This window comes from Procambarus clarkii, chromosome 50 (assembly GCF_040958095.1).
Source record: "Procambarus clarkii isolate CNS0578487 chromosome 50, FALCON_Pclarkii_2.0, whole genome shotgun sequence".
Classification (NCBI taxonomy): domain Eukaryota; kingdom Metazoa; phylum Arthropoda; class Malacostraca; order Decapoda; family Cambaridae; genus Procambarus; species Procambarus clarkii.
Genome location: NC_091199.1, coordinates 17037442 through 17054512, shown reverse-complemented (window position 1 = coordinate 17054512; position 17071 = coordinate 17037442). Strand labels below are relative to the sequence as shown.

Genomic DNA, 17071 nt, shown 5'->3' with positions numbered 1-17071 from the left:
TAGCTCAACCTAACCCAACCCAGCTAATTACAGTTTAACCTAAGTCAATACATCCAGGCATAGCAATATACGTTTCATTCATTACGTATGTTTCACTCCTACCATTCAAGCTGTCATTGCAATCAATCTTAGCTACCTATGTGCTTTAATATACTGTACCTACAATTTTCTCTCATCTTTTTTTTCATTTCATGTAACTGTTATCATTTTTTTGTCTATAAATTTTGCAAGTATTTACCTCCTTAAAATTTTCTTAGATTAAGGACCTGCCCGAAACGCTGCGCGTGCTAGTGGCTTTACAAGACTGTAATTACCATATTTGTATCCTCACATTCCTTATGTACATTCTTGTATATGCATAAATAAATAAATAAATAAATAAATAAGTATATAAATACAGGGTTTTAACCAAGAGAAAACGAGCTTGGTTGAATGGTCTGGTGTAGTAAGCGACCACAACATTATCAGTCAGCTGAGGTGTCTCTCTCTCACTCAAGGTAATGTTTTTATTTGTATGTCTTTATACAGGAAGGTACATTAGGTTTATGAGGGTACATAGCAATGATCAACATTGGTGATTAACATTGGTGTTCCTCAGGGCAGCATAGTTGGCCCTCTCCTCTTTCTCATCTACATTAATGACCTTCCGAACGGTCCGTCTAATTACCGCAAGCTACCACAAGCTACACAAGCTTCACAAAGCTTCCTGGCAATACGTTAGTAATGAATAAATATGATATATTTGCTCATTATAATGTTGGTGCTGAATGTACAACACGAAAAAACATAATTTTAATCTGAAAAAGTATCTTTCTATAAAGAAATTAGACAAAAATAAAGAGCTGGTGACGCCAAATCAAGTCGACAATCCAAGCGTCGGTTAGGTTAGGTTAGGTCAGGTCAGGTCAGGTTAGGTCAGGTTAGGTCAGGTTAGGTCAGCCTAACCAAACATATCATATTTATTCATTACTAACGTATTGTCAGGAAGCTTTGTGAAGCTTGTGTAGCTTGTGGTAATTAGACGGACCCCTTCCAAATGCCTCCCAACACCTCAAACCAATTCTATTTGCTGACGACACAACGTTCATTTACCCTAGTCCTGACCCCCTTGTTCTAAATGTCACAGTGAGCATACTGAGCTAAATAAAGTCCATCTTTGGCTAACTGCCAATAAACTCACCCTCAACATTGACAAAAATTTCTATATTTTGTTTGGAAATAAATCCTCAAATCAAATAAATCTCATGATAATTAATACCCAAATTTGTAACAAAATAGGCAAATTCCTTGGCATTCTCATTGACCACAAGCTGAATTTCCAGAGACACATTTCTAAATATATAAAAAAAGTTTCAAAAACTGTTGGTATTCTTTCTAAGATCAGATATTATGTACCTCGCCCTGCCCAAGTGATGCTCTATTACTCCTTCATCTATCCTTATCTCAACTATGGTGTTTGTGCTTGTGGGTTCCACTACCCAAAATCATTTACATCCTCTAATTACTCAACACAAAGCTGCTATTAGGACAATATCCAACTCTGGCCCCAGAATGTGGAATGACCTTTTCAGTTATGTTAAAGACTGTACCTCTCTCAACCAGTTTAAGATAAAAACTAAACACTACCTAATTAACTCCCTGTAACTTACCTTACCCCTATACTGTCAACTCATGTCTGTTATTTTTAAACAATGCTGTTTGTCGACCAAATTGTATTCATGCTGTTTTTCTGCCATGTTCCCCCTTTTTTTATTTTTATATTGTCTCAACACATTTTATACTTTAATCTCAATTAGTATTAAGTTTTAGTCTTTAGTGTTTTTCCTGCCCGAAACGCTTTGCGTAATAGTGGCTTTAGGCATTGTATGTACTAGCTCTCTATAAATTCAGCAATATTTGTATCACCCCTTGTATGTATGTACTTTACGTGAATAAACATTTGAATTTGAATTTGAATGATGATGTTGCATTCTTGTAAAGCCAATAACACGCATAGCATTTCGGGCAGGTCCTTAACCTAAATGAGGATTTGAAGTAGGTAATGTGTATCAAAATGTTGGCCTCTGATGTTGTTTTGAGATGATGTTTTTATTTCAGTTGTCTCTTGAAATTTCTTGTGGCGCTTTACTAAATCCATAGTAAGGTGGACAAGTTGATGGGTGTAAGTGAAGGGTCAGAATGAAACAAGGTCATTCAGGTCTGTCAGGTTCACTTTTTTTTGGGGGGGGAGGGGGGAATCCCAGGACAATTTGTTATATGAGGTTCACTATGGATTTTCCTTATGAAATTGAAATAAGTTTATTGAGGTAAAATACACACAAAGGGATGAGGTAGCTCAAGCTATTCTCACCCCATTCAGTACAACGTGTTAATATATACATAGACACACATCACAAATAAACATATTACCAAACATTCTGAGAGGTAAACATATACATTTCCTCCTTCACAAGTAGTATGTTATCAGACGTACTTCCTTATGAAGGTATATTTAGTTAGGGTAAAAAAGTATTTAGTTAATGTAAAAAAGTATTTGGTTAGGGTAAGATATATTTGGTTAGGGTAAGATATTTGATTAGGGTAAGTTAGGTCATTTTCAGATTATTTTAGGATGGATAAGAGTGAATGGTTAGCCACAGCTCTCGGTATTGTACCGGCATGACATGATCACTTTGCACATATATCTGGTCCATGCTATGTTGAAAGTTAACCACCTCAGTCAGTGCCAAGTACTCTCTCACTGAAGTGCTGAATACTTCAAATATTTTTTTTATTTACTTATTATTTTATTTATATACACAAGAGTTGTTACATTCTTGTAAAGCCACTAGCACGTATAGTGTTTCCTGTAGGTCCTTAATCCTAATTTTCCCTGGAATACGACCCGCCAAATCGTATAACAACCTGGTACCCATTCACTGCTGGGTGAACAGAGGCTACAGTTAACGATTGGCACCCAGTCAATACTCCCCGGTCAGGATATGAACCCAGGCCAAATCACTCGCGAAGCGTGGGATGAGTGTTTTACCACTGCTTCATGGGGATAATGAACCTCTGTCCAAGCTAGCTGAAGGATTGTTGATTTACTGTTTTGCATATAGGCCTAGTCCTCTTGCATATAATTGCATGTAGCCATGTGCATTGTGCTATGAGGGTAGCCCTCCAGAAACATATGGGGAAATGTTTTTATACCTTGCTTTTTTTTATTTATGTCTCCTAGAAAAATCCCAAAGACCCAAACACAAATTACTACATATCTCACTGGCAGCTATCCTGAATATCTATTCCTTTTACCATTCAACCTAACAGACATTATATCCATGATTCACTCACTTAGAACTAAAGCTGTGAGCATTAACCCTTGTGTGGCTCCGGGTTATTTAGGATTTATCACCCACAGGCACATACCAAAAAAAAAATAAAAAAAAAAAAAATTTTTTTCTTCCTAACCTGTTAAGTCGTGTTCCCTAACCACGAGAAAAAAAAAATCAATTGTACTTACCGGCGACGTAATTGAGCCGACAAGATGGGCGATGACGTCACTATTTGCATGTTCGCTTATGCACGGTGCGTCCTGGAGGCGTCGCGCACCGTCTTCAAGCAGCCAGAGTTACCACGAATTTATTTTCACGTCATTATTTAAAGTGTCTAGGCCTATTTTATTTGCAATATTAGTCACTAATTGTGTTGCACATAATGTTGCATCACAGTTATTGTCAATAAAGGTTGCATACATCGAGTATACACATGCGCACATAAATGTTTTCCACAACATCATTATATTATGTAATCACAATGTTCATTATTATATGTACACACAAGCACGCACTATATACAGGTTTTTGCACTATTACTGCAAATTTAAAATTCTTGGAGTGAGTGGTAGTCGTTGAAGCAGTCGACAGCACACAATGGAACTGCACACGCTTCACACCATGTTTGCACCATTTTACGTTTCTGTTCTCTCCTTTTTGTTGTTTTACATACTAGACATTCACGTTGGCCTATTGCACACTTTCCAGCTGGTAGCAAATTTTTTAGTCTGTGTTGCTGAAAGGCCTCCATGTGAGCGAGCCTGGGTGTTACAGCATGCTGCAACACTGGGTTCATGATTGGTCTTTGTATGCCAGGGACATCTTTACCAAACTTTGCTAATAACTGTTGCAAGTGTAAAAGCAAATGCATGGAAACTAGGTTTACGTCCAGTTTTCACCCGATACATATTATAGCAATTCAACATGTCATGCGAACAAGATGGAAAAACACTTTTTTCGTCCATTTCAATGTTTTCCGCACACACTTGATAGTGCCAACCATCATGTCAGCCTTATCAATCAAACGCATGTTGATATTGTAGTCAAGAACACAATCTGGCTTATATGTTGGTTCTTTCATTACACGGTGCACCTTGCCACTGTTCAACATTGTACCCTCATGAACGGTTGTCAGCAGGTTCACTTCTCTCTTGTCTTTCCACCGTACCGAGAGTATTTGTTCACATTTCCGAAGCTGGCACTCACCAACTGCAAGTCCACCTAGCATTTCCCTTCTTCGTGCCTTTACTGTGCCAACCAATCCGGTTCTATTTTCAATCAAGAACCTAGCTAGCAATGGACTTGTATAGTAATTATCCGTGTATAAAATGTGGCCCTTGTTCATCCATGGTACCATCATTGACTTCACTACACTACCCGAGAAACCATGTTCGTCGTTACCGGGAATGTCTACATCGCTAGCTGAATACAGAATGATGTGTAACACGTATCCGGTTTCACAGTCACACAGTACAAAGAATTTCAATCCAAATCTGTTTCGTTTGGAGGGAATATACTGCTTGAATGAAACACGTCCTTTGAAAAGTACAAGGGATTCGTCAATCACCAGCTTCTGTGCTGGTACGTAAAAATCTCTGAACTTTCCAATCACTTCATTCATATAATGCCTCACTCGCCAAAGTCTATCATCCTCTGTCCAGTCCTGATTACTTGCAAAATGCAGACACCTGAGGAGTATCTGAAATCTGTCTCGGGACATATATTTCCCGAAGAAAGGTGTTGGAATAGTCAGATCGATTAACTTGCTTTATCATTAAGGTTAATTTTGCAGTTGGGGCAATTACTGGAATTGTAATTACAGTAATTACTGTAATTACAGCAATTACTGTAATTACTATTTGCTTTTCCAAATAGTTTTTATTTCCAAACAGGTACGGTATGCAGATACAGTGCTATGCTCAACCAAGCTCGATATGTTTGGTCCAAGCTGTTTGGACGTTACCTGTGGGTGACCAATACTGTCACTTGTGGAGGACTTCTAGCCATAGGGGATGGCATTCAACAAAATATAGAACGTGTGCGAGGTGTCCGCACTACCCCTGGCTATGACTGGGGACGAACTGGAAGGCTCTTTCTTGTGGGCCTCAGTCAAGGGCCTCCTCATCATATATTCTACCTCTGGTTGGACAAGGTATGCTTTATAGTGCAATAGTTAGTTTTAAGTTAAAATTAATTAGGTTACAATTAAGGGGGGTCCCATACACCAGGAACCTTGTTCCATAAGTATGGAACCATCCCTCTTGATACTTATAGCAGAGTGATTGTTGACTGGATACTATATCTGCATATCAATCATAATGGTGGACACATTGAACAAAGCTGTTCATAAAATAATAACAAGTTACACTCAAAATATTTTTCATCAGTTCATCCAAGAGTTCCAGATTTATGGGCCATTGTTCCATACTTATGTGGCACCCTCTATACACAAATTGTTAAAGCTTTATAGTGTAACTATTTAAGTTATTTAATGAAGTAAAAATTCTAGTTACTAAATGTGCTTCAAATCATGAAAGAACTACAGTATATAACTGATACTAACTTCTTGGCAAACTAGTATTAGTGTATATATTTATTATAAATGTATACCCCTTGACAATAAATACTTGCAGACTAATAAGGATGGTTCAGATAAGTTGTCACTAGGGTGAATGCATTTTGTTGTACTGTATATCATTTTTAAGGTTTAGAACAATGTCGTTAGTCAGCTATTGTCCATCATGGGGAAGGAGCATCCCTCATTTACAGTACAGTATTTTTATTTTTCCCTTCATAGCCATCACCAATAATTATAGAAGGCTACATGGTTTATGGAGGACTAACCTACAAGCATTCAGCTAGCACTGCAGTCCTCTAATTTTAGGGAGCCCCTTGTGGCTCCCTAAAGCTATCTATGTTACTGATATGACTCCCAACTACTAGGTCACAACATTCGTGGAGTTGTTGTTTGGCCTACAGGGGGACCAGAGTCTTCACAGGCATAGAAGGCAAATGGCACTCTGCCACCCCACTGGGAAATCATCCAGAAAGTCGAGGAATCAATACAGACCACTGCTGGATTCAAAGAGACCGAAGTCTCAAAATCACCAAATGAATTCTCCCTCGACAATGTAAACAAATGATTGAATTTCTTAGAACTAAGATGAACTCAATTGTTTTAACCCTTCCTGCCAGTTGGGAGGGTGGCCCCAGAACTCCTAGTCCCCTCCAGCTCTCTTACACCAGTTGAGATGCTGATGTGGACATGTGTGAAGGTCAACTGTTAAGCTCCTGGAATGTTATTGACCTGCGCAGGTCCCACTGCAGCTCACCTAAATGCTGCCCCATCCTTGTACTTTGTTCCGAGAGGGCTGTTTGCTTGGTATTGTAATTCATTTTAGGTGTCCTTCATGGTTGTGTTTTTCGTCTGGTTTGTGTTGTGTGGATCTGGCTCATTGGGAGCTTGGAGCTGCTTGTGCTCAGGATTACCTTCCCTCAATCCCATCACAATGCTTATCGTATTCCAGTCACTTGTGCTGTCCAGTTCTGCTCGATACTCGCCTGTCCCTTCCAAAAGATATTCCAAAATGATTTACGTCCTCTAGTTACTCAACACAAAGCTGCTATTAGGACAATATCTAACTCTGGCCCCAGACATCACTCGGTATCCTTACTCAACTCGCTGAATATGTTAGATATTAAGTCACTGCACATCCTCTCATGTATATGATATTTATATAAAACGCTGAACTGTAATGTCAGTCCTGACCTTAAAAGCTTTTTAGAAGGTTGTAAGAGATCCCATGAGCACCACACCAGAAACAATTACCTATTTGATATTCCAAGAGTACGACTTAGTCAAACTAGAAATGCTCTACAAATCAAGGGACCTCGAATGTGGAATGACCTTCCCAATTATGTTAAAGACTGTACCTCTCCGAACCAGTTTAAGATAAAATCTAAGTACCACCTAATGAATTCAGTGGAACCTACCTCACCTGGAAATAACCAACCACAGGTCAGAGAACTATTGAGATTCTGTGACAAATTCTCGCTCAGCAAATTACAGAACCAACTAGGAACGAAAACACGCTGGACCTGATATTCACGAACAATGAGGAGCTAATCAGAGATATTACTGTCTCAGACACTGCGTACTCGAACCACAAGCTCATTGAAGTGCAAACTAACATTAATAACGGTAGTAGGCCCAAGAGAAACAACAAGCGAAAAGGGCTATTCAATAAATTCAATTTTAATAATAAGAGGATAGACTGGGAGAAAATTAACAGGGAACTTACAAACATTCAATGGGAAAATGTTCTTAGAAATAAAAATCCTACACAAGGAATAGAAAAACTGACTTCTGAAGCATATGAAGTCTGTCTGAAACATGTTCATTTGAGGAAAGCCAGAAAGAGGTCCAATAATAAATAAATAAGTAAAATAAATAAATTTTTATTTAGGTAAGGTTGTTGTTTCTCTTGGGCCTACTACCGTTATTAATGTTAGTTTGCACTTCAATGAGCTTGTGGTTCGAGTACGCAGTGTCTGAGACAGTAATGTCTCTGATTAGCTCCTCATTGTTCGTGAATATCAGGTCCAGCGTGTTTTCGTTCCTAGTTGGTTCTGTAATTTGCTGACTGAGCGAGAATTTGTCACAGAATCTCAATAGTTCTCTGACCTGTGGTTGGTTATTTCCAGGTGAGGTAGGTTCCATTGAATTCATTAGGTGGTACTTAGTTTTTATCTTAAACTGGTTGGGAGAGGTACAGTCTTTAACATAATTGGGAAGGTCATTCCACATTCGAGGTCCCTTGATTTGTAGAGCATTTCTAGTTTGACTAAGTCGTACTCTTGGAATATCAAATAGGTAATTGTTTCTGGTGTGGTGCTCATGGGTTCTGTTACAACCTTCTAGAAAGCTTTTAAGGTCAGGATTGACATTACAGTTCAGCGTTTTATATAAATAACATATACATGAGAGGATGTGCAGTGACTTAATATCTAACATATTCAGCGAGTTGAGTAAGGGTACCGAGTGATGTCTGGGGCCAGAGTTAGATATTGTCCTAACAGCAGCTTTGTGTTGAGTAATTAGAGGACGTAAATCATTTTGGGTAGTAGAACCCCAAGCACAAATACCATAGTTGAGATAAGGATAGATGAGAGAGTAATAGAGTGTCACTAGGGCAGGGCGAGGTACAAAATATCTGATCTTAGAAAGAATGCCAACAGTTTTTGAAACTTTTTTTGATATATTTAGAATGTGTCCCTTGAAATTCAGCTTGCGGTCAATGAGAACACCAAGAAATTTGCCATCTACTTTGTTACAAATTTGGGTATTGTTAATCCTGAGATTTATTTAATTTGAGGATTTATTGCCAAACAAAATATAGAAAGCTTTTTCAATATTAAGGGTGAGTTTGTTGGCAGTTATCCAGTGATGGACTATATTTAGCTCAGTATTCACTGTGACATTTAGAGCAAGGGGGTCAGGACTGGAGTAAATGAAGGTCGTGTCGTCAGCAAATGGAATTGGTTTGAGATGTTAGGAGGCATTTGGGAGGTCATTAATGTAGATGAGAAAGAGGAGAGGGCCAAGTGTGCTGCCCTGAGGAACACCAATGTTGATGGGTAGGGTGGGAAAAATTGAATTATTCACAGAAACACATTGGAGCCTGTCAGTAAGGTAAGACTTAAGATACTGCAGGGAGTGACCTCTGATTCCATAATGTTGTAATTTAAGAAGAAGGTTTTGGGGGTTGACAGTGTCAAAAGCCTTACGCAGGTCCACAAATAATCCAATAGAGAACTCATTTTTATAAAGAGCTGCATGTATCAAGTTAATCATACAAATAAGTGCATCGTTAGTGCTTTTTTTGGGCCTGAAGCCATATTGACAAGAGCTAAGTATATTGTGTTTGGCTAGATAAGAGTAAAGCTGCTTTTGATAAGTTTTTCAAATATTTTTCACAAGTTTGGCAGATTGATATAGGTCTGAAGTTGTTAACATCTGTGAGATCACCACATTAGTGGACAGGGGTTACTCTCGCTTTTTTTTTTAGAATATCTGGAAAGGTTTGGAGTTCAAGTAACTTGTTGAAGAGCAATGCAATGGTAGGAGCTAAAAATCTGGAGGCTTTTTGTAAATAAGAGTTGGTATCTCCTCAAGGGCACTAAACTTTGTTTTTAGGGAAAGAATTATGTCAGTAACATCAGTGGAATAAGTAGGTATTAGGTACAGAGACTGTGGATAGTTACCTGTAAGATAGTCCTGAATATTAGTACTGGAAGATGGAATATCATTTGCAAGGGATGACCCAATGGAAGAGAAGAATCTATTGAACTCAAAAGCAGTGTCAGAGGCTGAAAGCTGACCATCATTATTTGACAGGAGTATTGGTTTGGTATTTAAAATCTTCTTTGATCCCAATATTTGTGAAATTGTGCTCCAAGTTTTCTTAATGTTGCCCTTTGTGTGGGTAAATTTATCTTAGTAGTATTTAATTTTGGCTTTCCTAATTATTTTAGATAGCAATGAGTATATAATTCTTTGAAATTTCTTTGGAGACAATTCCTAACCGATACTTCTTCTCAAGGTCATGTTTTTTATTAATGGATTTAAGTATCCCCTTTGTAAGCCAAGGATTGTTTAGCCTTTTAGTTGTGATTTGTTTCGTTAGGATAGGACAGTGGGTGTTATAAAGGCTGAGAGTTTTTTGAAGAAAAGATTGCACTGCTAGGTTGATGTCCCCTATGTTACCTAATTCAAACTCCCAGTTGACATTAGCAGCAGCAGCTATAAAATTGCCTATGGCAGTTTCATTGTGCAGCCTAAAGCTTATCTCCCTTGTCTCTAGAGGTGGTTTGTTAATGTTAGTTAGGAGAAATATGGGGTAATGGTCTGTAGTGCTATCGATGATTATCCCTGAAGTAAGCGGAGAGGTTATGTTGGTCCAGATGTGATCATGAGCTGTGGCAGTACTATCAGTGATTCTAGTAGGTTTTGTGATTAAGGGTATGAGGAAGCAGGAACTCATAAAGTTGAGGAAGCTGGCAGCAGTAGGGTTTTCAGGCTAGCAGAGGTCAATATTAAAGTCCCCTGCGATAATTAGATGGTTTTTGTTCAGTCTGTTATCTAGTATTAGATTTCTAAGATTAGAATTGAATTCGGACACATCAGTGTTAGGAATTCTATAGACTGCACCCACAGACAGGACAGACTCAGCACCCTTGACTCTGAAACTGGCGAAGTTATACTCCCAATAGTAGTCTCTAGTTTTAATTACTTTTAAGCATGTTAGTTCTTGGTGGTAGCAAAGAGCAGTACCACCACCTCTCTGAATTGGTCGACAGTTGTGAATTGCTGAGTAGTTTGGCATGTTAAAGAGTTGAGTAGTATCCTCTTTTAACCACGTTTCAGTAAGAATAATAAAAGAGAATTTGTTGTCAATAGTTTCAATCAAGGTACTAACATCATCGAAGTGTTTGCTTAGTGTTCTTACATTTAAGTTAATTACAGAGATATTGTGATTATGTGTTACTACATTGTTTACATCATGAGCTGTTAAATATCTGCAATTTTGATCATTAAAGTGAAGATTGCCATAGATAGTGGATAAGAGGTTTAGTTCTGGCTCTATACTTGTTTGAATAAGAAAGTTGGCTGTAGGAAAGCAAGGCAAGAATGGCAATTACAAAACAAATTTTTTTTATATGAATGGGGAGGAAAAATAAAAATATAAACAAGACTATACAAGACAAACACAAAATGAACAAAAAATGTAAAAATGAGGTAGATTGCTTACAAGTACTCTCAGGTACACTGTAAGTAATAATTTGCATTCTGAGACACAGGCAAAGCCAGGGGTACAATGGAGTAAGGGAGTATGGCGAGGCTAGGCAACCTAGATAATAAATGAAAGCAAAGAAAAAAGTTGAATAATAAACATAGGCTAGTTTAATCTAATGATTATTAACTATAAATAGTTTAGTTATGATCATATAATTAATAAGAACTAGAGAAAATATTTATGCACTCAATTAATTAAGTCCAATAAATGACAAATATAAATTAAATTAAAATTTACTTAAAGAAAGTGTAACAAAGAGACTTTGGATACCTAGCCCGCACTAGGTGACAAGGGGGGGGGGGGTAATTATGTTGACTCAATGAGAGGGATACTAAGGTGGGACAAACCACATTGGGAGAGGAAAGTGTTGAGGTTATCCTCATTAGCAATTGTAAACATTTTACCTTCTGAGGTCTTTCTCACTTTAATCACGCCATCTCTAACGAAGCACTGATGAATCGCAGCTGGTTTGTTTTTACGTATTTGACGCAGGCGGTGGAGGAGTTGCTGTCTTTTTAGACACTTTTTTTTTTTGGAGGAGTTGCTGTCTCTAGAGCAGACTTCTAGATGTTACTACTGCTCGGCTTAGACTCGGTTACAAATATCTCTGGGAATTCTCATTATCTGCTGATGTAGACCTGACCAAATGTAAACTGTGTCACCAAAATTATTCGCACACCCTCCGTCACTATGTGATGGAGTGCGAAAAGATACGTGAATTTAGAGACAATTCTATAACCAATGTTCCAGCGATGTGTAAATATTTCATTCAATTTTATCTGCTACCAGAAACGTTAGCCAAATATCCCCAGTTTGCTAACTGTAGGTAGTAACTGAGTGATTGTAACCTATCCACCGCTGCCCACTGGATGGGGGGCGGTGTGCAGGACAAACATATAAATTGACACTAGCTCTCCACATGTCAGTTGCTTAATTTAGAACCAGTACTTGAGGTCGATCTCGAACCCATTGTTGATGTGACGACTTATATTAAATTTTGTAACTAGCTCATCAAGATTGTAACTTGCTTAGCTAAATGAATTGTGGGGTTCAGTCCCTGAGCCCATGTGCCTCTGTAACCCTTTCCACTACCGCCCACGGGATGGGTATGGGGTTCATAATAAATGAACAAAAATAAACTTGTAAAGTCACTAGTAAGCATAGCGTTTCGGGCAGGTCCTTAATCCTAATTTTCCCATGGAATACGACCCGCTAAATCGTTTAACAACCAGGCACACATTCACTGCTGGGTGAACATAGGCTACAGTTAAGGCCTTGCACACTATCAATCCTCCCCGGGTAGGATTAGAACCCCTGGCCAAAGGGCTTGCAAAGCGCCGGGCAAGTGCACTGCAAACCACTGCGCCACAAAGACTTCAATTAAGCACATTTGTGTTCGTGTGCGCGCGACAGCACACAGCAACGTGCATATTTCTCCCATTGTGACTACAAATACAAACGTCAGCAATTAATGCTTGCACTTGATGTAACACTTCATTTAGCCACTGTGTTGGCTTCCTAGAGTAATAAATCACAAACTTTTAGTTGTACCTACACGTACAGACTCCCTCATTTTCTTAGGGCTGACTATATGCAACTGTACAAAATAATCATTATTAATGTGTTATATTCACATGAATATGTTCTGTGATGCGTTGTATGCCTTAAAATGTTTAATTTCTCACAAATAATTATCTGATTCGTTGCTTGTTTTTTTTTCGTAGAAAATTCTGTGGTTTGCAGGGAACTGAAGATATATATAGTGCATCATCTCCCAACGTTTCTCCATAGTCGGGGAAAGGAAGCCAGTAAGTATATAGAGCTATCCGGGTCGCCCTATAACAGGCCAACTATTAATCAACTTCTCCCACGAGGCCACCCACGTCACCAATTGTTCAACTTATGGAAACTTATTTAATACAAGGTGAACAGATGCATCAGATGAAGGGAAAGGTGCCCTTCCATTTCAGTTCCGACCGGGAATCGAACGCGGGATATGTATAAACACAAATATATGCATAGGATCAACAGCCAAGCCTACCAGACGTGTAGGAGGGATTGAGTGCCTGAGTGCAGAGAAAGGCATGATCACGACCGATGGCCCCCCCAAAGCAGAAGCCAACGATAACTTGACAAGTTAGACCAGCAATTTATTATGCAGGAATTATATACACATTCACAATTATGGGCCCTGATAATATAGGCACGTAACATGAATGCCTCTTAAATGTAGACTATTGGTGTGAATTAGTGAGCGCAAATAAACGATTATAACGTCGATGAACCCCGGCCCATATTGTGTATATATATATATATATATGTCGTACCTAGTAGCCAGAACGCACTTCTCAGCCTACTATGCAAGGCTCGATTTGCCTAATAAGCCAAGTTTTCATGAATTAATTGTTTTTCGACTACCTAACCTACCTAACCTAACCTAACCTAACCTAACTTTTTCGGCCACCTAACCTAACCTAACCTATTAAGATAGGTTAGGTTAGGTTAGGTAGGGTTGGTTAGGTTCGGTCATATATCTACGTTAATTTTAACTCCAATAAAAAAAAATTGACCTCATACATAATGAAATGGGTAGCTTTATCATTTCATAAGAAAAAAAATTGAGAAAATATATTAATTCATGAAAACTTGGCTTATTAGGCAAATCGGGCCTTGCATAGTAGGCTGAGAAGTGCGTTCTGGCTACTAGGTACGACATATATATATATATATATATATATATATATATATATATATATATATATATATATATATATATATATATATATATATATATGTCGTACCTAGTAGCCAGAACTCACTTCTCAGCCTACTATGCAAGGCCCGATTTGCCTAATAAGCCAAGTTTTCCTGAATTAATATATTTTCTCTAATTTTTTTCTTATGAAGTGATAAAGCTACCCATTTCATTATGTATGATGTCAATTTTTTTTATTGGAGTTAAAATTAACGTAGATATATGACCGAACCTAACTAACCCTACCTAACCTAACCTAACCTATCTTTATAGGTTAGGTTGGGTTAGGTAGCCGAAAAAGTTAGGTTAGGTTAGGTTGGGTTAGGTAGCCGAAAAAGTTAGGTTAGGTTAGGTTAGGTAGGTTAGGTAGTCGAAAAACAATTATTTCATGAAAACTTGGCTCATTAGGCAAATTGGGCCTTGCATAGTAGGCTGAGAAGTGCGTTCTGGCTACTAGGTACGACATATATATATATATATATATATATATATATATATATATATATATATATATATATATATATATATATATATATATGCGAACAAGCCTGAATGGTCCCCAGGACAATATGCAACTGAAAACTCACACCCCAGAAGTGACTCGAACCCATACTCCCAGATGCCACGCAACTGGTATGTACAAGACGCCTTAATCCACTTGACCATCACGACCGGACAAAATGAGGTGATAGCCGAGGCTATTTGAACCACCCCACCGCCGGCACTCGGATAGTAATCTTGGGCATAGCATTTTACCAAATCACCTCATTCTTTGGGGCACACGTGAGGAACACAAATGCGAACAAGCCTGAATGGTCCCCAGGACAATATGCAACTGAAAACTCACACCCCAGAAGTGACTCGAACCCATACTCCCAGATGCCACGCAACTGGTATGTACAAGACGCCTTAATCCACTTGACCATCACGACCGGACAAAATGAGGTGATAGCCGAGGCTATTTGAACCACCCCACCGCCGGCACTCGGATAGTAATCTTGGGCATAGCATTTTACCAAATCACCTCATTCTTTGGGGCACACGTGAGGAACACAAATGCGAACAAGCCTGAATGGTCCCCAGGACAATATGCAACTGAAAACTCACACCCCAGAAGTGACTCGAACCCATACTCCCAGATGCCATGCAACTGGTATGTACAAGACGCCTTAATCCACTTGACCATCACGACCGGACAAAATGAGGTGATAGCCGAGGCTATTTGAACCACCCCACCGCCGGCACTCGGATAGTAATCTTGGGCATAGCATTTTACCAAATCACCTCATTCTTTGGGGCACACGTGAGGAACACATTTTGTCCGGTCGTGATGGTCAAGTGGATTAAGGCGTCTTGTACATACCAGTTGCGTGGCATCTGGGAGTATGGGTTCGAGTCACTTCTGGGGTGTGAGTTTTCAGTTGCATATTGTCCTGGGGACCATTCAGGCTTGTTCGCATTTGTGTTCCTCACGTGTGCCCCAAAGAATGAGGTGATTTGGTAAAATGCTATGCCCAAGTTTACTATCCGAGTGCCGGTGGTGGGGTGGTTCAAATAGCCTCGGCTATCACCTCATTTTGTCCGGTCGTGATGGTCAAGTGGATTAAGGCGTCTTGTATATACCAGTTGCGTGGCATCTGGGAGCATGGGTTCGAGTCACTTCTGGGGTGTGAGTTTTCAGTTATATATATATATATATATATATATATATATATATATATATATATATATATATATATATATATATATATATATATATATAGGGGGGTACCACCACTGGTGCAATTATAGGGACCCACAGCCTCAGAGAAGGGAACACAGAGCACTCAGGGAAAAACTTGACATTTAACTCTGAATACGAAAGAGTGTTCACCTCTCCTACCACCCCCTTTTTTTTTTTATTATGATGTACACTTTATTATGCAAGGTTATACAGTTACATATCTGATTTTATACAAAAAATAAACATTAAGAGGACACAAGAAAAAGTTCGCTTCCTAGAGGCTGTAGATTTCCTCGAACTCCTCCGACGCCGGGCAGGAACCGAGGATGCAGCGGGCATTTCCCCTCTGGATCGCGACACTGAGGCGCTGAAAGAGAAAACTTGCTGCTCTAGGGTCTCTTGTGGTGTCAATGAGCTTGGAACCAAGATCCTTAAGAAACCTTCTTGCACTCTCACCCCATGGGCCTAGGGTCTCAGACCCTATTGGAACGAAATTGTACCTTTGATCTAATTGCCTGTACTTGACTGACTTTTGTTTTTCTCTGTGTGTCGCTGCGGCTCCTGCCGTGCCGGCAGAGAGGGTGATGTATGTCGTTGCCAGGGTGGATACGCAAGTATAGTCCCATGCTAACTGCCTGCCACCCTTCCACGGACGCAGTGTGATTCCGTCTGGTCGGCCGGCAAAGCTAACAGAGTCACGGTTCAGTAGGTTGCGGGGCTCTCTCTCCGCTGGACACTGAGCAGAGGCAAGGCTTCTTTTAATGATGTCGTTGACTTCGTCGTGTCTAGTGTGCCAACCACCCGATTTTCCACAGTGCAGGCCATGCAATCCATATTCGTCAGCATCTGCCTTGCCGCAAATACACCTGTGAACAGTGTGGATAGGGGCAGCAAGGCGGAGAGCGACTGCAATACGGAGCTCCTGCGGATCAAGATGTGTGCCTGTCGCAGACATAGGGACTGCCAGAAGGAAGTCCCCTGCATGGGGAGCCTGCACAGCTGTGAGGCGTGCACGATCACTGGGGGTTGTTGCTGCCTCCAGCAAAGCTGTGGTTTCTTTGTCTACAATGGGGCTGTCCCAACTTGATTGTTTCTTGGCTTTCGGCATGGCTGGTCTGAGTGCTGGGTCTGTCATGGCACCCCATTTCGTGTCGCATTCCGTGTAGTGGGGGTCCTGTATCCCCGCTACATCACTCAGGGTGTCAGGTAGAATTTCCTTAACCAGGTCATCTGATGCTGAGGAGGAAGACAGGAAGGCTGGGACAGCAATTTGGGTGGCGGTGCGGACACCCAAGCCACCGAGCCTGACAGGAAGAGTGGCTTGTTTCCACTGGCATTCGTTGAGGGAGAGGTTAACAACTTTTTCCAGCATGGTCTTCAGTAGGAGGTCATACTCGTCAAGCTTTGGGTTGTTGTAAGATGG

General features: G+C 39.8%; 1 long non-coding RNA gene across 2 annotated transcripts in view; it reads left to right on the top strand.

The window, feature by feature from the left end:
- The first annotated feature begins 410 nt into the window (after positions 1 to 410).
- Positions 411 to 17071, top strand: part of LOC138351516 (uncharacterized) — a 29239-nt gene continuing 12578 nt past the window's right edge. Inside the window, exons 1-3 of one of the 2 annotated variants that reach the window (XR_011222480.1) lie at positions 411 to 497; positions 5207 to 5466; positions 12895 to 13446. This is a non-coding gene — a long non-coding RNA (uncharacterized lncRNA). Of the gene's footprint in view, positions 498 to 5206; positions 5467 to 12894; positions 13447 to 17071 lie in introns of those variants that run through there. The other variant, XR_011222481.1, reaches the window with a different exon arrangement.